Here is a 25,000-nt window from a genome sequence, read left to right as displayed (position 1 = left end):
GCTGATCTCTGTAATACACAGTAAGAGCTGATCTCTGTAATGCACAGTAAGAGCTGATCTCTGTAATGCACAGTAAGAGCTGATCTCTGTAATGCACAGTAAGAGCTGATCTCTGTAATGCACAGTAAGAGCTGATCTCTGTAATGCACAGTAAGAGCTGATCTCTGTAATGCACAGTAAGAGCTGATCTCTGTAATGCACAGTAAGAGCTGATCTCTGTAATACACAGTAAGAGCTGATCTCTGTAATGCACAGTAAGAGCTGATCTCTGTAATGCACAGTAAGAGCTGATCTCTGTAATGCACAGTAAGAGCTGATCTCTGTAATGCACAGTAAGAGCTGATCTCTGTAATGCACAGTAAGAGCTGATCTCTGTAATGCACAGTAAGAGCTGATCTCTGGAATGCACAGTAAGAGCTGATCTCTGTAATGCACAGTAAGAGCTGATCTCTGTAATGCACAGTAAGAGCTGATCTCTGTAATGCACAGTAAGAGCTGATCTCTGTAATGCACAGTAAGAGCTGATCTCTGTAATGCACAGTAAGAGCTGATCTCTGTAATGCACAGTAAGAGCTGATCTCTGTAATGCACAGTAAGAGCTGATCTCTGTAATGCACAGTAAGAGCTGATCTCTGTAATGCACAGTGAGAGCTGATCTCTGTAATGCACAGTAAGAGCTGATCTCTCTAATCTCTGTCCATTGTCTATGTTGAGTGACATCTCTCCACAGATGTCACAGTTGTCATTGTCCTCTGTTCCTTTCTCTTCATATAACCCAGTAAGAGAATGTCATAATCACTGCCATCTGACTAGTATAGCTCTGTATTTCATGGCTGAAATGACGAAAGGATGGGAAAAAGAAGGGATGTACAGAAGCTGAAGGAAGGAGACATGCTGCATGGTTAATAGATTTTCTTTTTTTATTCAAATGAGAGAATGGGAGAGGGATCCGGATAGAGTGGAGGAGCAGACTTAAAGTAGCTTTCCCTGGAATCCTATTGTAGCAGGTCACTGCATTCCACTCCACATGATGCATCTGGGGAAGTGAAGAGCTCTCTGAGAGAGATAAACTCATAGAGGCTATGACAGGACATAAACCTTCCATGACAGGACATAAACCTTCCATCCCTCCTCCTCCACCCCTCCATCCCTCCTCCTCCACCTCTCCATCCCTCCTCCTCCACCTCTCCATCCCTCCTCCTCCACCTCTCCATCCCTCCTCCTCCACCTCTCCATCCCTCCTCCTCCACCCTCCATCCCTCCTCCTCCACCCCTCCATCCCTCCTCCTCCACCTCTCCATCCCTCCTCCTCCACCTCTCCAACCCTCCTCCTCCACCCCTCCATCCCTCCTCCTCCACCCCTCCTCTTCCATCCCTCCTCCTCCACCCCTCTATCCCTCCTCCTCCACCTCTCCATCCCTCCTCCTCCACCTCTCCAACCCTCCTCCTCCACCCCTCCTCTTCCATCCCTCCTCCTCCACCCCTCCATCCCTCCTCCTCCACCCCTCCTCTTCCATCCCTCCTCCTCCACCCCTCCATCCCTCCTCCTCCACCCCTCCATCCCTCCTCCTCCACCTCTCCATCCCTCCTCCTCCATCCCTCCTCCTCCACCTCTCCATCCCTCCTCCTCCACCTCTCCATCCCTCCTCCTCCACCCCTCCTCTTCCATCCCTCCTCCTCCACCCCTCCATCCCTCCTCCTCCACCTCTCCATCCCTCCTCCTCCACCTCTCCATCCCTCCTCCTCCACCTCTCCATCCCTCCTCCTCCACCTCTCCATCCCTCCTCCTCCACCTCTCCATCCCTCCTCCTCCATCCCTCCTCCTCCACCCTTCCACCCCTCCATCCCTCCTCCTCCACCCCCCCATCCCTCCTCCTCCACCTCTCCATCCCTCCTCCTCCACCTCTCCATCCCTCCTCCTCCACCTCTCCATCCCTCCTCCTCCACCCCTCCATCCCTCCTCCTCCACCTCTCCATCCCTCCTCCTCCATCCCCCTCCTCCACCCCTCCATCCCTCCTCCTCCACTCCTCCATCCCTCCTCTTCCACCTCCTCATCCTCCCTCCTCCATCCCTCCTCCTCCACCTCTCCATCCCTCCTCCTCCACCCCTCCATCACTCCTCCTCCATCCCTCCTCCTCCACCTCTCCATCCCTCCACCTTCACCCCTCCATCCCTCCTCCACCTCTCCATCCCTCCTCCTCCATCCCTCCTCCACCTCTCCATCCATCTTCCTCCATCTCTCCTCCTCCACCCCTCCATCCCTCCTCCTCCACCTCCACCTCTCCATCCCTCCTCCTCCATCCCTCCTCCTCCACCTCTCCATCCCTCCTCCTCCATCCCTCCTCCTCCACCTCGCCATCCCTCCTCCTCCATCCCTCCTCCTCCATCCCTCCTCCTCCACCTCTCCATCCCTCCTCCTCCATCCCTCCTCCTCCACCTCGCCATCCCTCCTCCTCCATCCCTCCTCCTCCACCTCTCCATCCCTCCTCCTCCACCTCTCCTGTTGCTCTTAAACTGGTGGGTTGGCAGGGCTTGTCTCCCCAGAAGTCCTTGATGTGTGCATGAGAGTGATGATAAGCTTAATGCAGTCTGTGTTCCAGACATGACGACCACATTAATATCACACTAATACTGCCCTGTGTCTGCTGAATGCTAATCATACTCTGTCTCTCTCTCTCTCACACACACATGCACATACACACACTGTAGTCTTTGTCGTTGGTGCTTAAGAAAATCTAGGCTAGTTGATGTTGTGAGTCAGCTATGGACTGCCAGGTTTGGAGGAGCTTTTCTGGTCACCTGTATGGTATGATTTGAGTGTGGTATATCGCTCATCGGATGACTTAATTTGTCCTTTAGTGCAGTAATCCTCTGTAGAGATTTACAGGGTGTTAATTCAGGGTTTCGCTGCAGGCTCTATCTGAGGAAGGAGAGAGAGAGAGAACATGAAAGATAGAATAAACATATAAAGGAGTGTGGATGAAGGGATGAGTAAAACACAGGTGAAAGCAGTCTAGCCTGTTATCTGAGCCGATGACAGTTGGCCTGAGTAAACACACACACACACCCCTGCGCTGTGAAAGGACAAGTTGAACATCAAAGCAGCTATGTATCCATGCCATCAGGCCAGGGGTTAAAGGAGGAGTCTAGAGCAGGGAGCAGAGGGGGGAGAAACAGTTCAAATCTGTTACACACTGTAGCAACGAGCATGCCCCGCCCACCAATGAGCATGCCCTGCCCAGACAGAGGATCTGTCATCTATTTCCTGTGTTGGTGGGACGCAAAATATACTTTCCACTTAAGTCTTGCTGGATTGAATGCTTTCATTTTACTCCTGGGACTCTTTCATACTCTTCCTTGTGCCTGTCAAACACACCCCGGTAACGTTGCCTGTCAAACACACCCCGGTAACGTTGCCTGTCAAACACACCCCGGTAACGTTGCCTGTCAAACACACCCCGGTAACGTTGCCTGTCAAACACACCCCGGTAACGTTGCCTGTCAAACACACCCCGGTAACGTTGCCTGTCAAACACACCCCGGTAACGTTGCCTGTCAAACACACCCCGGTAACGTTGCCTGTCAAACACACCCCGGTAACGTTGCCTGTCAAACACACCCCGGCAACGTTGCCTGTCAAACACACCCCGGTAACGTTGCCTGTCAAACACACCCCGGTAACGTTGCCTGTCAAACACACCCCGGTAACGTTGCCTGTCAAACACACCCCGGTAACGTTGCCTGTCAAACACACCCCGGTAACGTTGCCTGTCAAACACACCCCGGTAACGTTGCCTGTCAAACACACCCCGGTAACGTTGCCTGTCAAACACACCCCGGTAACGTTGCCTGTCAAACACACCCCGGTAACGTTGCCTGTCAAACACACCCCGGTAACGTTGCCTGTCAAACATACCCCGGTAACGTTGCCTGTCAAACACACCCCGGTAACGTTGCCTGTCAAACATACCCCGGTAACGTTGCCTGTCAAACACACCCCGGTAACGTTGCCTGTCAAACATACCCCGGTAACGTTGCCTGTCAAACACACCCCGGTAACGTTGCCTGTCAAACACACCCCGGTAACGTTGCCTGTCAAACATACCCCGGTAACGTTGCCTGTCAAACACACCCCGGTAACGTTGCCTGTCAAACACCCCGGTAACGCCTGAAATGGGCTGAATGGAATACATTGTCTTTCAGTTGCATCTATAAGAACAATAAAGCTTATTGGGGATGTAACGCTCCAGACTCGTCACTTGCATCACAAGAAAGAGAAGAAAGATGGGTGCACATTGTTTGTGGAATTTTATAAAGTAATAAATTGCTAACAGTTGAAATGTTTTTCCAAATTAGATGTGCTGAAATGAAAGCAACTTCTAAAAATGAGCGCTGATTATAGTGATATTATGTCTGATCTCGCAAACAATGTAAAGTATGTTTAGATAGGTGTAATCTGGAGGAAAGCATGTTGATTTTTAATCTGAGGGTATCCTGCTGTTGACATACTTGTTGAATTATCCAACAGAACGTGACAACAGGTATTGATGAGGTAGTCTAGACAGCGCAGGTGAGTGCAGGTAGACCTAGACAGAGGAGGTGAGTGCAGGTAGACCTAGAGTCCTAGACAGAGCAGGTGAGTACAGGTAGACCTAGAGTCCTAGACAGAGGAGGTGAGTGCAGGTAGACCTAGAGTCCTAGACAGAGCAGGTGAGTACAGGTAGACCTAGACAGAGGAGGTGAGTGCAGGTAGACCTAGAGTCCTAGACAGAGCAGGTGAGTACAGGTAGACCTAGAGTCCTAGACAGAGCAGGTGAGTACAGGTAGACCTAGAGTCCTAGACAGAGGAGGTGAGTGCAGGTAGACCTAGAGTCCTAGACAGAGCAGGTGAGTGCAGCTAGACCTAGAGTCCTAGAGAGAGCAGGTGAGTGCAGCTAGACCTAGAGTCCTAGACAGAGGAGATGAGTGCAGGTAGACCTAGACAGAGGAGGTGAGTGCAGGTAGACCTAGAGTCCTAGACAGAGCAGGTGAGTACAGGTAGACCTAGAGTCCTAGACAGAGGAGGTGAGTGCAGGTAGACCTAGAGTCATAGACAGAGCAGGTGACTGCAGTTAGACCTAGAGTCCTAGACAGAGCAGGTGAGTACAGGTAGACCTAGAGTCCTAGACAGAGGAGGTGAGTGCAGGTAGACCTAGAGTCCTAGACAGAGCAGGTGAGTACAGGTAGACCTAGAGTCATAGACAGAGGAGGTGAGTGCAGGTAGACCTAGAGTCCTAGACAGAGCAGGTGAGTGCAGGTAGACCTAGAGTCCTAGACAGAGGAGGTGAGTGCAGCTAGACCTAGAGTCCTAGACAGAGGAGGTGAGTGCAGCTAGACCTAGAGTCCTAGACAGAGCAGGTGAGTACAGGTAGACCTAGAGTCCTAGACAGAGCAGGTGAGTACAGGTAGACCTAGACAGAGCAGGTGAGTACAGGTAGACCTAGACAGAGCAGGTGAGTACAGGTAGACCTAGAGTCCTAGACAGAGGAGGTGAGTGCAGGTAGACCTAGAGTCCTAGACAGAGGAGGTGAGTGCAGGTAGACCTAGAGTCCTAGACAGAGCAGGTGAGTACAGGTAGACCTAGAGTCATAGACAGAGGAGGTGAGTGCAGGTAGACCTAGAGTCCTAGACAGAGCAGGTGAGTGCAGGTAGACCTAGAGTCCTAGACAGAGGAGGTGAGTGCAGCTAGACCTAGAGTCCTAGACAGAGGAGGTGAGTGCAGCTAGACCTAGAGTCCTAGACAGAGCAGGTGAGTACAGGTAGACCTAGAGTCCTAGACAGAGCAGGTGAGTACAGGTAGACCTAGAGTCCTAGACAGAGCAGGTGAGTACAGGTAGACCTAGAGTCCTAGACAGAGGAGGTGAGTGCAGGTAGACCTAGAGTCCTAGACAGAGCAGGTGAGTACAGGTAGACCTAGAGTCCTAGACAGAGGAGGTGAGTGCAGGTAGACCTAGAGTCCTAGACAGAGCAGGTGAGTGCAGGTAGACCTAGAGTCCTAGACAGAGGAGGTGAGTGCAGGTAGACCTAGAGTCCTAGACAGAGCAGGTGAGTGCAGGTAGACCTAGAGTCCTAGACAGAGGAGGTGAGTGCAGGTAGACCTAGAGTCCTAGACAGAGCAGGTGAGTGCAGGTAGACCTAGAGTCCTAGACAGAGGAGGTGAGTGCAGCTAGACCTAGAGTCCTAGACAGAGGAGGTGAGTACAGGTAGACCTAGAGTCCTAGACAGAGCAGGTGAGTGCAGGTAGACCTAGAGTCCTAGACAGAGGAGGTGAGTGCAGGTAGACCTAGAGTCCTAGACAGAGGAGGTGAGTGCAGGTAGACCTAGAGTCCTAGACAGAGCAGGTGAGTACAGGTAGACCTAGAGTCCTAGACAGAGGAGGTGAGTACAGGTAGACCTAGAGTCCTAGACAGAGCAGGTGAGTACAGGTAGACCTAGAGTCCTAGACAGAGCAGGTGAGTACAGGTAGACCTAGAGTCCTAGACAGAGGAGGTGAGTACAGGTAGACCTAGAGTCCTAGACAGAGGAGGTGAGTGCAGGTAGACCTAGAGTCCTAGACAGAGGAGGTGAGTGCAGGTAGACCTAGAGTCCTAGACAGAGGAGGTGAGTGCAGGTAGACCTAGAGTCCTAGACAGAGCAGGTGAGTACAGGTAGACCTAGAGTCCTAGAGAGAGCAGGTGAGTGCAGGTAGACCTAGAGTCCTAGACAGAGGAGGTGAGTACAGGTAGACCTAGAGTCCTAGACAGAGGAGGTGAGTACAGGTAGACCTAGAGTCCTAGACAGAGCAGGTGAGTACAGGTAGACCTAGAGTCCTAGACAGAGGAGGTGAGTACAGGTAGACCTAGAGTCCTAGACAGAGCAGGTGAGTACAGGTAGACCTAGAGTCCTAGACAGAGGAGGTGAGTACAGGTAGACCTAGAGTCCTAGACAGAGGAGGTGAGTGCAGGTAGACCTAGAGTCCTAGACAGAGGAGGTGAGTGCAGGTAGACCTAGAGTCCTAGACAGAGGAGGTGAGTGCAGGTAGACCTAGAGTCCTAGACAGAGGAGGTGAGTGCAGGTAGACCTAGAGTCCTAGACAGAGGAGGTGAGTACAGGTAGACCTAGAGTCCTAGACAGAGGAGGTGAGTGCAGGTAGACCTAGAGTCCTAGACAGAGGAGGTGAGTGCAGGTAGACCTAGAGTCCTAGACAGAGCAGGTGAGTACAGGTAGACCTAGAGTCCTAGACAGAGGAGGTGAGTACAGGTAGACCTAGAGTCCTAGACAGAGCAGGTGAGTACAGGTAGACCTAGAGTCCTAGACAGAGCAGGTGAGTACAGGTAGACCTAGAGTCCTAGACAGAGGAGGTGAGTACAGGTAGACCTAGAGTCCTAGACAGAGCAGGTGAGTGCAGGTAGACCTAGACAGAGCAGGTGAGTGCAGGTAGACCTAGACAGAGGAGGTGAGTACAGGTAGACCTAGAGTCCTAGACAGAGGAGGTGAGTGCAGGTAGACCTAGAGTCCTAGACAGAGGAGGTGAGTGCAGGTAGACCTAGAGTCCTAGACAGAGGAGGTGAGTGCAGGTAGACCTAGAGTCCTAGACAGAGCAGGTGAGTACAGGTAGACCTAGAGTCCTAGACAGAGTAGGTGAGTGCAGGTAGACCTAGAGTCCTAGACAGAGCAGGTGAGTACAGGTAGACCTAGAGTCCTAGACAGAGCAGGTGAGTGCAGGTAGACCTAGACAGAGGAGGTGAGTGCAGGTAGACCTAGACAGAGGAGGTGAGTACAGGTAGACCTAGAGTCCTAGACAGAGGAGGTGAGTGCAGGTAGACCTAGAGTCCTAGACAGAGCAGGTGAGTACAGGTAGACCTAGAGTCCTAGACAGAGCAGGTGAGTACAGGTAGACCTAGACAGAGGAGATGAGTGCAGGTAGACCTAGACAGAGGAGGTGAGTGCAGGTAGACCTAGAGTCCTAGACAGAGCAGGTGAGTACAGGTAGACCTAGAGTCCTAGACAGAGGAGGTAAGTGCAGGTAGACCTAGAGTCATAGACAGAGCAGGTGACTGCAGTTAGACCTAGAGTCCTAGACAGATGTTGTCTATGTTGTCTGCATAGAGGTGGATCAGAGAATCACTGGCAGCAAGAGCGACATCATTGATGTATACAGAGAAAAGAGTCGGCCCGAGAATTGAACCCTGTGGCACATCCATAGAGACTGCCATGTATGAGAATTAGGCAAGTATAATCTTCTTTATTTTAACACACAATATAAAATAAATACCTGCTACCATTAGAACATGTGTATAAGAGTGCAGTCAACAACAAAAAAACGGTGACATTTAATTTGATAAATTGAATAACTGAATTCCCACCAAAATCCCTGAATGCCATTCATTATTTATCCCTGAATGCCATTCATTATTTATCCCTGAATGCCATTCATTATTTATTCCTGAATGCCATTCATTATTCATCCCTGAATGCCATTCATTATTCATCCCTGAATGCCATTCATTATTCATCCCTGAATGCCATTCATTATTTATCCCTGAATGCCATTCATTATTTATTCCTGAATGCCATTCATTATTCATCCCTGAATGCCATTCATTATTCATCCCTGATTTCCATTCATTATTCATCCCTGAATGCCATTCATTATTTAACCCTGAATGCCATTCATTATTCATCCCTGAATGCCATTCATTATTCATCCCTGAATGCCATTCATTATTTATTCCTGAATGCCATTCATTATTCATCCCTGAATGCCATTCATTATTCATCCCTGAATGCCATTCATTATTCATCCCTGAATGCCATTCATTATTTATCCCTGAATGCCATTCATTATTTATTCCTGAATGCCATTCATTATTCATCCCTGAATGCCATTCATTATTCATCCCTGATTGCCATTCATTATTCATCCCTGAATGCCATTCATTATTTAACCCTGAATGCCATTCATTATTCATCCCTGAATTCCATTCATTATTCATCCCTGAATGCCATTCATTATTTATTCCTGAATGCCATTCATTATTCATCCCTGAATGCCATTCATTATTTAACCCTGAATGCCATTCATTATTCATCCCTGAATGCCATTCATTATTCATCCCTGAATGCCATTCATTATTTATTCCTGAATGCCATTCATTATTCATCCCTGAATGCCATTCATTATTCATCCCTGAATGCCATTCATTATTCATCCCTGAATGCCATTCATTATTCATCCCTGAATGCCATTCATTATTTAACCCTGAATGCCATTCATTATTTGTCCCTGAATGCCATTCATTATTTGTCCATGCCAGTAAAATGTTTTCTGTGCTATAATTCAATCAATGCCTGATAGATTTTAAAAAGTCCAACAGTTTGGAGTATATTTATCTATTGTCCATCTGCTGCATTTATTACAATAGTTTTAAAAACATTGGAACAATTTTGATGACTGTTTGTCACACTGAGCGCAGAGCGACAGAGCGTTGTATAACGCTTTCATACATTTGAACCACACTAAAGTTCATAGAACTACATCTGAAAACAACGCTCCATTGCTGCGTTTGCATAGTGTGCGTGAAGTGTAGGGCCCTTAATATAGAGCGAGAAAGGGGGAGGCAGGGAGTGTTTTGCCTGTGTTAAAGACCTAATCTAATTTGGTTGTTTTGGCAGTTGTTGTGTGAAGGGGGAGGGGGAGGCAGGGAGAGAGAGAGAGAGAGTGCGAGAGTGTGAGAGAGAGGCCTTGTTGCTAAATGCTGTAAATAACATCAGAGGCCGAAGTTAAATGGAAATCGATGCAGTTACCCTATTAGCATAGGCTTGAACTCACACAGGCTTTGTAACATCTCTAACCTCGCTCTCACACTGACCCTCTCTCTCCCTTTCTCTCTCCCTATCCCTTCCTCACTCTCTCTCCCTCTCTCTCCCTATCCCTTCCTCCCTCCCTCTCTCTCCCTATCCCTTCCTCCCCTCCCTCTCTCCCTCTCTCCCTCCTCTCTCTCTCTATCCCTTCCTCCCTCCCTCTCTCTCCTTCCCTTCCCCCCTCTCTCCCTCACTCTCCCCTCCCTCCCTCTCTCTCCCTATCCCTTCCTCCCTCCCTCTATCTCCCTATCCCTTCCTCCCTCCCTCTCTCTCCCTCTCTCTCCCTATCCCTTCCTCCCTCCCTCTCTCTCCCTATCCCTTCCTCCCTCCCTCTCTCTCCCTATCCCTCCCTCCCTCTCTCTCCTCCCTCTCTCTCCTATCCCTTCCTCCCTCCCTCTCTCTCCCTCCCTCTCTCTCTCTATCCCTTCCTCCCTCCCCCTCTCTCCCTCTCTCTCCCTATCCCTTCCTCCCTCCCTCTCTCTCCCTATCCCTTCCTCCCCCCCTCTCTCTCCCTCACTCTCCCTCCCTCTCTCTCCCTCTCTCTCCCTCTCCCTTCCTCCCTCCCTCTCTCTCCCTATCCCTTCCTCCCTCCCTCTCCCTCCCTCCTCTCTCCCTCTCTCTCCCTATCCCTTCCTCCCTCCCTCTCTCTCCCTATCCCTTCCTTCCTCCCTCCCTCTCTCTCCCTATCCCTTCCCCCCCTCTCTCCCTCACTCTCCCTCCCTCTCTCTCCCTCTCCCTCCCTATCCCTTCCTCCCTCCCTCTATCTCCCTATCCCTTCCTCCCTCCCTCTCTCTCCCTCTCTCTCCCTATCCCTTCCTCCCTCCCTCTCTCTCCCTATCCCTTCCTCCCCTCCCTCTCTCCCTCTCTCTCCCTATCCCTTCCTCCCTCCCTCTCTCTCCCTATCCCTTCCTCCCTCCCTCTCTCTCCCTCTTTCTCCCTCCCTCTCTCTCTCTCTCCTATCCCTTCCTCCCTCTCCTCTATCTCCCTATCCCTTCCTCCCTCCCTCTCTCCCTCTTTCTCCCCATCCCTCCTCCCTCCCTCTCTATCCCTATCCCTACTTCCTCCCCTCTGCCTCCCTCTCTCCCTATCCCTTCCTCCCTCCCTCTCTCTCCCTATCCCTTCCTCCCTCCCTCTCTCTCCCTATCCCTTCCTCCCTCCCTCTCTCTCCCTATCCCTTCCTCCCTCCCTCTCTCTCCCTATCCCTTCCTCCCTCCCTCTCTCTCCCTATCCCTTCCTCCCTCCCTCTCTCCCTCTCTCTCCCTATCCCTTCCTCCCTCCCTCTCTCTCCCTATCCCTTCCTCTCTCCCTCTCTCTCCCTATCCCTTCCTCCCTCCCTTCTCTCCCTATCCCTTCCTTCCTCCCTCTCTCTCCTATTATCCTCCCCCCTCTCTCTCTCTCCCTCTCTCTCCCTATCCCTCCCTCCCTCTCTCTCTCTCCCTCTATCTCCCTATCCTTCCTCCCCCCTTCTCTCCCTCTCTCTCCCTATCCTTCCTCCCTCCTCTATCTCCTATCCCTTCCTCCCTCCCTTTCCCTCCCTCTCTCCCTATCCCTTCCTCCCCCCTCTCTCCCCTCACTCTCCCTCCCTCTCTCTCCCTCTCTCTCCTATCCCTTCCTTCCTATTCTATCTCCCTATCCCTTCCTCCTCTCTCTCTCCCTATCCCTTCCTCCTCCCTCTCTCTCCCTATCCCTTCCTCCCTCCTCTCTCTCCTATCCTTCCTTCCCCCTTCTCTCCCTCACTTCTCCTCCTTTCTCTCCCTCTCTTCCTTTCCTCTTCCTCCCTCTATCTCCCTATCACTTCCTCCTCCTCTCTCTCCCATCTTCCTCCCTCCCTCCTCCCTTCCTTCCCTATCCTTCCTTCCCTCCCTTCTCTTTCTCCCTATACCTTCCCTCCCTCCTCTATCTCCCTATCCCTTCCTTCCCTCCTCTCTTCCCTACCTTCCTCCCTCCCTGTAATTCTCTCTTCCTCAACATTCCTCTTCCTCCTCTCTGTCCCTATCCCTTCCTTCCTTCTCTCCTTTATCCTTTTTCTCCTTCCTCCTTCCTACTCTCCTTCCTTCCTCCCTCCTTTCTCCTTCCTTCTTCCTCTATCTCCTAGTCCTTCTCCTCCCCATCTCCTTATTTCCTTCCGGATCCTCACTCCACTTTCCTTTATCCTTCCTCCTCTTCCTTTCCTTCCTTCCTTCTCCTCCTTTCTTTATTCCTTTCCTCCTCCTCCTTCTTCCCCTTTTCTTTTTCCTTCCTTCTTTCTTTCCTTTCTCCTTCCACTTTTTCCGGGACACCTCCTCTTCCTTCTTCTCCTCCTTCCTTCCTTTCCTTTCCCACACTTTTCTCCTTTCCTCCTTTCTTTCTTTCCTTTCTCACACATCCCGACCTTCCTCCTTTATCTTCCTTCCTCGAAATTTAGCCTTCCTCCTTCCCTTTCTCCCGATTCCTTCCTCCCTTCCTGACACTCCAAACTTTCTCCTTGTTAATCCCCTCTGTGTTTATTCTCTTTCCTTTTCTTCCTTTCCTGATCCTTCCTTCCTTCCTTTCTTTTTTCTTCCTTCCTTCCTTTCTTTCCTTCCTTCCTTCCTTCCATCCTTCCTTTCCTTTCCTTTCCTTCTTCCTATTCAGAAACTTCCTTTCCTTCCTTCCTTTCCTTTCCTTTCCTTCCTTTTTCCTCTCTTTCTTCCTTCCTTTCCGATCCTTTTTCTTCCTTCCTTCCTTTCCTTCCTTCCTTCCTTCCTTCCTTCTTCTTTCCTTCCTTTCTAACCTTCCTTTTCCTTTTCCTTTCCTTTCTTCTTTCTTCCTTCCTTTTCCTTCCTTTGTCTTCTTTCCTTTCCTTCCTTCCTTTATTTCTTCCTTCCTTCCTTTCTTCCTTCCTTTCCTTTCTCTTTCCTTCCTTTTCCTTTCCTTCTTTCCTTCCTTCCTTCCTTCCTTCCTTTCCTTCCTTTCTCCTTCCTTCCTTTCCTTCCTTCCTTCCTTTCCCTTCTTTTCCTTTCCTTCCCTTTCCTTCCTTCCTTTCCTTCCTCTTTCCTTCCTTTCCTTCCTTCCTTCCTTCCTTTCCAACCTTCCTTCCTTCCTTTCCTTTCCTTCTCCCTTCCTTCCTTTATCCCTTCCTTCCCTTCCTTCCTTCCCTCTTGTTCCTTCTTTCTTCCTTTCCTTTCCTTTCCTTTCCTTCCTTATTTTTTTCCTTTATCTTCTTCCTTTGTTACCTTTCTTTCCTTTCCTTCCTTCCTTTTTCTTCCTTTCCCTTAACCTTCCCCCTGTTTTTTTCATTTCTTCCTTTCCTCCTTTTCCTTTGTTTTTCCTCTCTTCCTTCTCCCTCTTTCCATTTCCCAGTTTCCTTTCCTTTCCTTCCTGAGCTCCCTTCCTCCTTCTTCTCTTCCCTTCCTTGATTTTCCTTTTTTCCTTTTTTTCTTTCTTCCTTTCCTTCCTTCCTTTCTCCTTTCCTTTCTCCCTTCCTTTCTTCCTTTCCTTTCCTTCCATTCTTTCCTTCCTTTGTTCTTTCCTTTCTCTTCCTTCTTCCCTTTTTTCCTTCTCTTTCTTCCTTTCCTTTCCTTTTTTTTATTTTTATTCCTTCCTCTTCCTTTCTTTTCTTATCCTTCCTTTCCTTCCTCCTTTTTCTTTGTTCCTTTCTCCTTTCCTTTTTCTTTCTTCCTTTCCCTTTTTCCTTCTCCGATCTTTCCTTCCTTGTCCTTTTCTTTTCTTTCTTCCTTTGTCTTCCTTTTTTTCCTTCCTTTCTTCCTTTCCTTTTCCTTTCCTTTATTTCCTTTCTTTTTCCTTCCCTTTCCTTCCTTTTTCCTTCCTTTCCTTTCCCCCTTTCCACTTCCTTTTCCGATCCTTTCCTTCCTTTCCTCTCTTTTTTCTTCTTTCCTTTCTTTCCTTTCCTTTCCGATCTCTTCCTTCCTTCCTTTCCTTCCTTTTCTTTCTTCCTTTCCTTCCTTCCTTTCCTTCCTTTCCCTTCCTTTCCTTCCTTCCTTTCCTTCCTTCCTCCGATCCTTTGTTCCTTTCCGATCCTTCCTTCCTTCCTTCCTTCCTTCTTCCTTCCTTTCCTTTCTGTCCTCCTCCCTTCCTTTCTTTCCTTTCTTCCTTCCTTTCCTTCCTTTTCCTTCCTTTCCTTTTTCCTTCCTTTTCCTTCCTTTTTCCTTTCCTTTCCTTCCTTCCTTTCCCTTCCTTTTTCCTTTTATTTCCTTCCTTTCCTTCCTTTCCTTCCTTCCTTCCTCCTCCTTCCCTTTCTGATTCTTTCCTTCCCTTTCCTTTGATCCTTTCTTCCTTTCCTTCCTTTCCTTTCCTTCCTCCTTTTTCCTTTTTCCCGACCTTCCTTCCTTTCTTTTCGATCCTTCCTTTTTCTTCCTTCCTTCCTTTTATTTGTTTCCTTCCTTCCTTTTCCTTCCTCCCTTTCCCTTCCTTCTTTTCTTTCCTTCCTCCTTTCCTTTCCTTTCCTTTCCTTTCCCTTCCTTCCTTCCTTCCTTCTTTTTTTCTTTTCCTTTCTCCTTCTTCTTCCTTCCTTCCTTTCTTCCTTTCCAGAGGCTTCCTTCCTTCCTTCCTTCTTTCCTTCCTTCCTTCTCCTTCTAACTTCCTTCCTTCCTTCCTTTCCTCCTTCTTTCTCCTCCTTCCTTCCTTTCCTTCCTTCCTTCCTTTTCCTTCCTTCTTGACTTTTTCCTTCCTTCCTCCTTCTTTCTTTCTTCCTTCTTTTTTCTTTCTTTTCCTTTTTTTCCTTTCCTTCCTTTCCTTTCTTTCCTTTCCTTCTTTTTTCTTTCCTTTCTTCTTCCTTCCTTTCCTTTTTCCTTCCTTTCCTTCCTGTTCCTTCCTTCCTTCCTTCTTTTTCTTTCCTTATTTCCTTCCTTTTCTTTTTTTCCTTTTCCTTCCTTCCTTCCTTTGTTCTTCCTTCCTCCCCTTTGAATTCCTTCCCATTTCTTTCCTTCCTTCCTTTCCTTTTCTTTCCTTTCTTTCCTTTCCTTTTCTTCCTTCTTCTTTTTCCTTTCCTTTTCCTTCTTTTCTCCCTTTCCTTCCTTTCCTTTCCTTTCTTTTTTCCTTCCTTTTTCTTTTTTCTTTCCTCTTCTTCCTTTCCTTTCCTTTCCTTCTTTCCTTTCCTTTTCCTTTTCCTTTGTTTTCCTTCCTTTCCTTTCCTTCCTTCCTTTCCTTCCTTTCCTTCCTTTCCTTCCTTTCCTTATTCTTTTTTTCCTTCCTTTCCTTCCTTCCTTTTTTTCTTCCTTTGTTATTCCCTTCCCTTTCCTTTCCTTCCTTTCTTCTTTTCTTCCTTCCTTTTTTCTAATTACCGATTCTTCTTTTTCCTTTTTCTTTTTTCTCCTTTTTAACCTTTTCCTTCCTTTTCCCTTCCTTTCTCTTTCCTTCCGATTTTGATCTTTCCTTTCCTTCTAATTACTTTTTCTTCTTTAATTCTTTTCCTTTCTCCTTTCTTTCCTTTCCTTTCCTTCCTTCCTTCCTTTCCTTTCCTTCTTCCTTTCCTTTACGCTTCCTTCCTTTCTTCCTTAATTACTTTCTTTCTTTTTTCCTTTTACTTCCCTCCTTTCCTTCCTTTTCCTTCCTTCTTTCCTTTCCCTTTCCTTTCCTTCCTTTCCTTTCCCAAATCCTTTCTTCCTTTCCTCCTTTTCCTTTCCTTCCTTTTTCCTTTTTCCCTTTTCCTTCCTTTTCCTTTCTTCTTTTCCTTCCTTTCCCTTTTTTCCTTTTCCTTCCTTTTTTCTCTTCCTTCCTTCCTTCCTTTCCTTTCCTTTTCCTTCCCCTTTCCTTCCTTCCTTTCTTCTTTCCTTCCTTTTCCTTCCTTTTTTCTCTTATCCTTCCTTCCTTCTCCTTTTCCTTTTTTTCTTTCCCTTTCCCTTCCTTTCTTCCTTTATCTCCCTTCTTCTTCCTTCCTTTTCCTTCCTTCCTTCCCTCCTTCCTCTTTCCTTTTCCTTCTTCCTTCCCCTTCTTTTCCTTCCTTTTTCCTTTCTTTCTTCCTTCCTTCCTTTTCTTTTTCCTTTTCCTTTTTCCCTTTAACCTTTCCTTTTTCCTTCCTTTTCTTCCTTCTTCCTTTCTCTTTTCCTTTCCTTTCTTTCCTCTGATTCCTTTCCTTCCTTTATCCTTTTTCTCCCTTCCTTTTTCCTTCCCTTTCCTTTCCTTCTCTTCCCTTCCTCCTTCTTCCTCTTCCTTTCTTTCCTTTAATTCCTTTCCTTTCCTTTTCCTTTATCCTTCTTCCTTCCCTTCCTTCCTTTCCTTCCTTCCCTTTTCCTTTGTTCCTTCCTTTCCTTCCTTCCTTCCTCCCTTTTCCCTTCCTTTCTTCCTTTCTCTCCTTTCCTTTAATCTTCCCCTTCCTTCTCTTCCTTCCTTCCTTCCTTCCTCTCTTCCTTTCCTTTCCTTCCTTATCCTTCCTTTCCTTCCTTTTTCCTTTCCTTTCTTCCTTCCTTTTTTCCTTTCCTTCTTTCCTTCCTTTCTTTTCCTTCCTTTCCTTCCTTCCTTTGTTCCAAAGATTTCCTTCCTTTTCCTCCTTTCTTCCTTCCTTCCTTTATCCTTCCTTCCTTTGTCTCTCTTTCCTTCTTCCTTTTCCTTCCCTTTTTCCTTCCTTTTTCTTGTCTCTTCTTCCTTCCTTTAATCTTCTTCCTTCTTTAATCCTTCCCTTTCCTTTCCTTCCTTTCCTTTCTTTCCTTCCTTTTTCTTCCTTCCTCTTTCCTTCCTCCTCCCCTTTCCTTCCTTTCCTTTCCTTTAATTATCCTTTCCTTCCTTCCTTCCTTCCCCCTTTCTTCCTCTTTCCTTTTCCTCCTTCCTCTTCTCCTTATCCTTCCTTTCCTCCTTCCTTTCCCTTCCCTTCCTTTCCTTCTCTCCTTTCCTTCCTTTTTCCTTCCTTTAACTTCCTTTTCCTTTTCCTTTCCTTTCCTTCCTCTCCTTTCGATCCCCTTTTCCTTTCTTCCTATTCCTTCCTTCCTTTCTTTCCCATGATCCTTCCTTTTCCTTCCTTCCTTTCCTTCCTTTATCCTTTTTCCTTCCATCTTTCCTCCTTATCCTTTTTCCTTCCTTTCTTCTTCCCTTTTTTTCCTTTCCCTTCCTTTTTCCTTCCTTCTTCCTTCCTCCTTTCCTTTCTTCCTTATCTCTTCCCTTCCTTTCCTTTCCTTTTCTCTTGTCCTTCCTTTATCCTTCCTTCCCTTCCCCTTTTCCTTCCTCCTTCCCTTCCTCCTTCCTTTCTTCCTTCCTTTTCTTCCTTCCTTAGTCTTCCTTCCTTCTCCTTTTACCTCCCCTCCTTCCTTTAATTACCTTCCTTCCTTCCTTTCCTTCCTTTTTTCTCCTTCCTTCCTTTTCCTTTCCTTCCTTCCTCTTCCTTCCTTTTTTCCTTCCTCCTTTCCTTTCCTTTCCCTTCCTTTCCTTCCTTCCTTTCCCTTCCTTCCTTTCCTTCCTTATCCTTTCCTTCCTTCCTTCCTTCCTTTCCTTCTTCCTTCCTTTAATTCCTTCCCTTCCTTCCTTCCTTCCCTCCTTCTTTCCTTCCTTCCTTTCCTTCCTTTCCTTCCTTCCTTCCTTTCCTCTTCTTCCTTTATCCTTTTCCTCTGATCCTTCCTCTTTTCCCTTCCCCTTTCCTTCCTTTCTTCCCTTCCTTCCCTTCCTTCCTTTCCTTCCCTTTTCCTTGTTTCAATTTCCTTCGATCCTTTAACCTTCCCTTCTTCCTTTACCTTCCCTCTTTTTTCCTTCCCTTCCTCCCTTCCTTCCTTTCTTCCTTCCTTTAATTACTTTTCCTTCCTTCCTTTCCTTCCTTGTCCCTTTCTTTCCTTCCATTTCTCCCTGTCATTGTTATCCTTCCGGATCCTTCCTAATTCCTTCCTTCCTTCCTTCCTTCCTACATTTTGTTCCTTTTAATTCCTTTCTCTTCCTCTTTCCTTCCTCCCTTCCTTTTCCAGAGCCTTCCTTTCCTGGTTCTTCTTCCTTCCTTCCAATATCCTTCCTTTTCCTTTAATCCTTCCTTCCTTCCTTTCCTTTACATTCTCCTTCTCACCTGATCCTTCTTCCTTCCCTTCCCTTTAATTACCTATTTCCTCCTTTAATCTATCCTTAACCTTCCTTCCTTCCTTCCTTCCTTCCTTCCTTTCCTTAATTCCCTTTATTGTTTCCCTTCCTTCTTCCCTTCCCTTCCTTCCTTTCCTTCCTTTTCCTTTCCTGATCCTTTCCTTACTCCCTCCTTTCTCCTTCCTTCCTTCCTTCCTCCTTTCTTTACTTTCCTCCCTCCTACCCTTTCCTTTTCCTTTCCTCTTCCTTCCTTCCTTCCTCCCTTACTATCCTTCCTTTCCTTCCCTTCCTTCTTTGATTTGATTTCCTTCCTTCTCTTCCTTCTCCTTCCTTTTAATTCCTTCCTTTCCTTCCTTATCCTCCTTTCCTTCCTCTTTCCTCCTCCTTCCTTTCCTTCCCTCCTTCCCTCTTCCACCCTTCCTTCCCTTTCCTATTGTCCTTCTCCTTCCTTTCCTTCCTTTTTACCTTCCTTTCCTTTCCTTTATTTACCTTTTTCCCTTCCTTTACTTCCTTTATCTTTTCTTCCTTTAATTACTTATTTTTTCTTCCTTTCTTTACTTATTTCTTTTCCTTTTCGATTCCTTTCTTTTTCTCCTTTCTTCCTTCCTTTCCTTTCCCCTAATTACTCTTTCTTTTTTCCTTTAATTACATTTATCCTTTCTTCCTTTTCCTTTACTTATCCTTTTATTTCCATCCTTTCCATCCTTTTCCTTTCCTTCCTTTCCTTCCTTTCTTTTATCCTTCTTTCCTTCCTTCCTTTCTTTCTTACATACTTCTTCCTTCCTAATTACATTTACTTATTTCTTCCTTTTTTTACTTTCCACCTTCCTTTTAATTACTTTCCTTCTTCCTTTTAATTCCTATTTTCCTTTCCTTTCCACTTTCCACTTTTTCCTTTCCTTTTTTTACTTCTTTATTTTCCTTCCACCTTTCCTTCCCTTCCAATTACATTTCTTCTTCTTTCCTCCTTCCCACTTTCCTTTAATTATACTTATCCTCCCTTCCTAATTACTACTTCATCTTCCACTTCCCTTTTCCCTTCCCTCCTATTCCATTAATTACACTTCCTTTCCTTCCTATTTCCATTTCCACTTCTTCCTGACGTAATTTCCATCCTTCCTTTCCTTTAATTATTTACTTCTTTCCTTAATTTCCTATTTCCATTTCTTTCCCTTCTTATTTCCATTTCACTTCTTTCTTTAATTCCCGATTTCTTTCCTTTCCTTTCCTCTTTTTCCATCCCTTACCTTTTACTCTTATTTCATTTCTAATTCTTCTTTACCTTATTTCATCTCTAATTTTCTACTTATTTGATCTCTAATTTCTTTTGTTTATTTCCATTTCTTCCTTTTCTTCCCTCTCTCCCTCTTCCCTCCCTCCCTCCCCTCTTCCCTTCCTCCCTCCCTCTCTCCCTATCCTTCCTCCCTCTCTCCTCCCTATCCTTCCTCCTCCCTCTCTCTCCTATCCCTTCCTCCCTCTCCTCTCTCTCTCCCTATCCCCTTCCTCCCTCCCTCTCTCTCCCTATCCTTCCTCCTCCCTCTCCCTCCTCTCTCCCCTATCCATTCCTCCCTCCCTTCTCTCCCTATCCTTCCTCCTCTCCCTCTCCCTATCCTTCCTCCTCCCTCCCTCTCTCTCCTATCCCTCCCTCCTCCCTCTCTCCCCCTATCCTTCCTCCCTCCTCTCTCTCCCTATCCCTTCCTCCTCCCTCCCTCTCCCCTATCCCTCCCTCCTCCTCTCTCCCTATCCTTCCTCCCTCCCTCTCTCTCCTATCCCTTCCTTCCCCCTCTCTCCCTCCCTTCCTCTCTCTCCCTATCCTTCCTATCCTCCTCTTCTCTCCCTATCCCTTCCTCCCTCCCTCTCTCTCCCTATCCCTTCCTCCCTCCCCCTCTCTCCCTATCCCTTCCCCTCTCTCTCCCTATCCCTTCCTCTCTCTCCCTCTCTCTCTCTCCCTATCCCTTCCTCTCTCTCCCTCTCTCTCCCTCTCTCCTGCTTATATGGATCTCCTTTTTTGAAACATCTTTCACACAACACAAATACAGTAAAAGCCGGGAGAAAGTCAGTGTGCTGTATATTTGACTAAACATTAGCTAGGGTGTGTCTGTAATTAGGTGTCCCGGTAACTGACCCTGTGTGTGGGATGATCCCCTATATAATGACAACCATAATGATTTGGTTTACATTTGCATAACCCCCCTAATCACCCTTATTTGAATACCTAACGATTGTGGGGTAGATGATTCTGTGGAATGCTAAGTCATAATTAGATAAATAATTGCCTTGGCTTTAGCCTGCCTCTCCTCCATACACCATCTGTTGGAGAGGGTGTTTGGGGGGGGAGGGGGGGAGGTAGAAGAAGAATGAAAATATGAAGATTTTATTAGATGCTGTTGTTTTAATTTGGAGTGAAGATACACCAGACTATGACACAGATACAGTATGTCTACTCTTTCCTCCATCTCTCTATTCCTTCTTTCTTTCTTTCTTTCTTTCCTCCCTCTTGTTCTCTCTCCATCTCTCTATTCCTTCTTTCCTTCCACACTGGAGCAGTGATATGAGGATTCTGAAACAGACTGAGGGAGATGGCTATCTAACTGTATACCTGCTCAAGCATATAAGCTTCTCCCTGGTGCCATAAGGCTGCGTTGTATGGCTCTGTTATAGAAGAGTATCAGAATAAGTGGTTTACTAAGCTTTGTTTTGTTTCAAACAGAGACAGCTGGGTTGATGTTAATGTCTTGTTTTTGTTGTGTTGTTTTGAGTCGTTTCGTTGTTTTGAATTGTGGGTATTGTAGTAAAGAACAGAACAGGTTGGTATCATGTATTGTTCATTATACAGTAACTGTCCGTCCCTCAAACAAAGACTCCTCTGTTCATCATTACATCTCTGGTCCTTCTGTAGCTCAGTTGGTAGAGCATGGCGCTTGTAACGCCAGGGTAGTGGGTTCGATTCCCGAGACCACCCATACGTAGAATGTATGCACACATGACTGTAAGTCGCTTTGGATAAAAGCGTCTGCTAAATGGCATATATTATTATATATATTATCTCTTCATCTCTTCTTTATCCCCAACTCTTTATTTGACAGCAGAGAAGCACACATCTTTAACCTCCATCCTCTCTCTCTATCTTTAACCTTCATCCTATCTCTCTATCTTTAACCTCCATCCTATCTCTCTATCTTTAACCTCCATCCTCTATCTCTATCTTTAACCTCCATCCTATCTCTCTATCTTTAGCCTCCATCATCTATCTTTAGTCTCCATCCTCTAATCTCTATCTTTAGCCTCCATCCTCTATCTCTATCTTTAGCCTCCATCCTATATCTATATCTTTAGCCTCCATCCTCTATCTCTATCTGTAGTCTCCATCCTCTAATCTCTATCTTTAACCTCCATCCCCTATCTCTATCTTTAACCTCCATCCTATCTCTCTATCTTTAACCTCCATCCTCTATCTCTATTTTTAACCTCCATCCTATCTCTCTATCTTTAGCCTCCATCCTCTATCTCTATCTTTAGCCTCCATCCTCTCTCTCTATCTTTAGCCTCCATCCTCTATCTCTAGCTTTAGCCTCCATCCTCTCTCTCTATCTTTAGCCTCCATCATCTATCTTTAGTCTCCATCCTCTATCTCTATCTTTAGCCTCCATCCTCTATCTCTATCTTTAGCCTCCATCCTCCCTCTATCTTTAGTCTCCATCCTCTAATCTCTATCTTTAGCCTCCATCCTCTATCTCTATCTTTAGCCTCCATCCTATATCTATATATTTAGCCTCCATCTCTATCTCTATCTTTAGCCTCTATCTCTATCTTTAGTCTCCATCCTCTATCTCTATCTTTAGCCTCCATCCTCTATCTCTATCTTTAGCCTCCATCCTCCCTCTATCTTTAGCCTACATCCTATATCTATATCTTTAGCCTCCATTCTCTATCTTTAGCCTCCATCCTCTATCTCTATATTTAGCCTCCATCCTATATCTCTATCTTTAGCCTCCATCCTATAACTTTATCTTTAGCCTCCATCCTCTCTCTCTCTCTTTAGCCTCCATCCTCTCTCTCTCTCTTTAGCCTCCATCCTCTATCTCTATCTTTAGCCTCCATCTTCTCTCTATATATTTAGCCTCCATCCTCTCTCTCTCTCTCTCTCTCTCTCTCTCTCTCTCTTCAGCCTCCATCCTCTCTCTCTATCTTCAGCCTCCATCCGCTCTCTCTATTTTTAGCCTCCATCCTCTCTCTCTATCTTTAGCCTCCATCCCCTATCTCTATCTTTAGCCTCCATCCTCTCTCTCTATATTTAGCCTCCATCCTCTCTCACTATCTTTAGCCTCCATCCTCTCTCTCTATCTTTAGCCTCCATCCTCTCTCTCCATCCTCCATCCTCTCTCTATCTTTAGCCTCCATCCTCTATCTCTATCTTCGGCCTCCATCCTCGCTCTCTATCTTTAGCCTCCATCCTCTATCTCTATCTTTAGTCTCCATCCTCTATCTCTATCTTTAGCCTCCATCCCCTATCTCTATCTTTAGCCTCCATCCTCTCTCTCTATCTTTAGCCTCCATCCTCTCTCTCTCTCTTTAGCCTCCATCCTATCTCTATCTTTAGCCTCCATCCTCTCTCTCTATATTTAGCCTCCATCCTCTCTCTCTCTTTAGCCTCCATCCTCTATCTCTATCTTTAGCCTCCATCCTCTATCTCTATCTTTAGCCTCCATCCTATCTATATATTTTAGCTCCATCTCCTATCTCTATCTTTAGCCTCCATCCTCCATCCTCTATCTCTATCTTTAGCCTCCATCCTCTATCTCTATCTTTGGCCTCCATCTTTAGCCTCCATCCTCTTTGGCTCTCTCTCTTTAGTCTCCATCCTCTATCTCTATCTTTAGCCTCCATCCTCTCTATCTCTATCCTATAACTTAGCCTCCATCCTCTCTCTCTCTCTTTAGCCTCCATCCTCTCTCTCTCTCTTTAGCCTCCATCCTCTATCTCTATCTTTAGCCTCCATCTTCTCTCTATATTTTAGCCTCCATCCTCTCTCTCTTCAGCCTTCCATCCTCTATCTTCTTCAGCTCCGCTCTTTAGCCTCCATCCTCTCTCTATCTTTAGCCTCCATCCCCTATCTCTATCTTTATCCATCCTCTTCTCTATTTTAGCCTCCATCCTCTCTCATCTTTAGCTTTATCTTTGCCTCCATCCTCTCTCTCCATCCCCATTCTTTTAGCCTCCATCCTCTATCTCTATCTTTAGCCTCCATCCTCTCTCTCCATCCCCTATCTCTATCTTTTAGCCTCCATCCTCTATCTCTTCATCCCCTATCTCTATCTTTAGCCTCCATCCTCTATCTCTATCTTTAGTCTCCATCCATCCTCTTTAGCCTCCATCCCCTATCTCTATCTTTAGCCTCCTATCTATCTTTAGCTCTATCTCTCTCTCTTTAGCCTCCATCCTCTCTCTCTATCTTTAGCCTCCATCCTCTCTCTTTATCTTCCTCTCTCTCCATCCTCTCTCTATCTTTAGCCCATCCTCTCTCTCCATCCCCTCTCTATCTTTTAGCCTCTATCTCATCCAGCCTCTCCTCTCTCTATCTTTAGCCCATCCTCTATCCTATCTTTAGCCTCTCCTCTCTCTCCATCTTTAGCCTCCATCCTCTCTCTCTATCTTTAGCCTCCATCCTCTCTCTCCATCCCCTATCTCTATCTTTAGCCTCCATACTCTCTCTCCATCCCCTATCTCTATCTTTAGCCCCCTTCCTCTATCTCTATCTTTAGCCTCCATCCTCTATCTCTATCTTTAGCCTCCATCCTCTCTCTCTATCTTTAGCCTCCATCCTCTCTCTCTATCTTTAGCCTCCATCCCCTATCTCTATCTTTAGCCTACATCCTCTCTCTCTATCTTTAGCCTCCATCCTCTCTCTCTATCTTTAGCCTCCATCCTCTCTCTCCATCCCCTATCTCTATCTTTAGCCCCCTTCCTCTCTCTCCATCTTTAGCCTCCATCCCCTATCTCTATCTTTAGCCTCCATCCTCTCTCTCCATCCCCTATCTCTATCTTTAGCCTCCATACTCTCTCTCCATCCCCTATCTCTATCTTTAGCCCCCTTCCTCTATCTTTAGCCTCCATCCTCTATCTCTATCTTTAGCCTCCATCCTCTCTCTCTATCTTTAGCCTCCATCCCCTATCTCTATCTTTAGCCTACATCCTCTCTCTCTATCTTTAGCCTCCATCCTCTCTCTCTATCTTTAGCCTCCATCCTCTCTCTCCATCCCCTATCTCTATCTTTAGCCCCCTTCCTCTATCTCTTTTTCCCTACCTCTCTCTCCTCCCCTTCTTTCTCTTTGTGTCTGCCCTCTCCGTTATTCCCCCCAGTTTCTCTACCCCTGCCTCCCTTCATCCCTACATCCCCCCTCACCTATCTCCTCCCTCCATCAGTCAGACAGTAAAGTAGGCATAGTGTCCTGTCTGCCTGTGTAATGATGGGAGGAGACGTTAGCTTCGCCTGGCGCTCCTTCTCTGTTATCGGAGCGAGGTGAGAACATTTGGGGCTAATTAGCTGCTGAAATATTGTCTATAAAGGCCTGGCACACTGCTAACTGCTCCCATCAAAACAGACCGAGCGGAGAGAAGAGGAGGGGGGAATAACATAGGAGAGGAGTGTCTAGGAGAAGTGTGTGTGTGTGTTTGTGTGTGTGGGTGTGTGTGTGGTGGGGGTGGGTGTGAGTGTGGGTGAGTGAACAAGGGTTTTGTCTGCTGAAGAGTAGCTGTTCTCTCTGAGTATTGGTGCTGACAGCTAACGATTAGCCACTGCCACCGTGGCTAATAAGGTAGTGTACATTCTTAATTGTGTTGCACAGGAAAGGTGGAGAGGTGGAATGGATTTGAAAAATGAGGGGAGTGATATCAAGGTGTGTGTTGGTCATGCTACGGCCCTGTGATGGTGTGTGTTGGTCATGCTACGGCCCTGTGATGGTGTATGTTGGTCATGCTATGGCCCTGTGATGGTGTGTGTTGGTCATGCTATGGCCCTGTGATGGTGTGGGTTTGTCATGCTATGGCCCTGTGATGGTGTGTGTTTGTCATGCTATGGCCCTGTGATGGTGTGTGTTTGTCATGCTATGGCCCTGTGATGGTGTGTGTTGGTCATGCTACGGCCCTGTG

General features: G+C 46.7%; 1 protein-coding gene and 1 long non-coding RNA gene across 2 annotated transcripts in view; one reads left to right on the top strand and one right to left on the bottom strand.

Moving 5' to 3' along the window:
- Positions 1-25,000, top strand: part of gse1b (Gse1 coiled-coil protein b) — a 476,683-nt gene that overhangs the window by 340,951 nt on the left and 110,732 nt on the right. The window lies entirely within an intron of this gene.
- On the bottom strand, positions 4,997-6,686 carry LOC127907355 (uncharacterized). The gene is made up of 3 exons (XR_008064230.1): positions 6,250-6,686; positions 5,769-5,953; positions 4,997-5,340 (listed from the first exon to the last, which is right to left on the bottom strand). It is a non-coding gene; the product is annotated as an uncharacterized LOC127907355 (long non-coding RNA).

The sequence above is a fragment of the Oncorhynchus keta genome, chromosome 14 (assembly GCF_023373465.1).
Source record: "Oncorhynchus keta strain PuntledgeMale-10-30-2019 chromosome 14, Oket_V2, whole genome shotgun sequence".
Classification (NCBI taxonomy): domain Eukaryota; kingdom Metazoa; phylum Chordata; class Actinopteri; order Salmoniformes; family Salmonidae; genus Oncorhynchus; species Oncorhynchus keta.
This window is presented reverse-complemented; position numbering and strand designations above follow the sequence as displayed.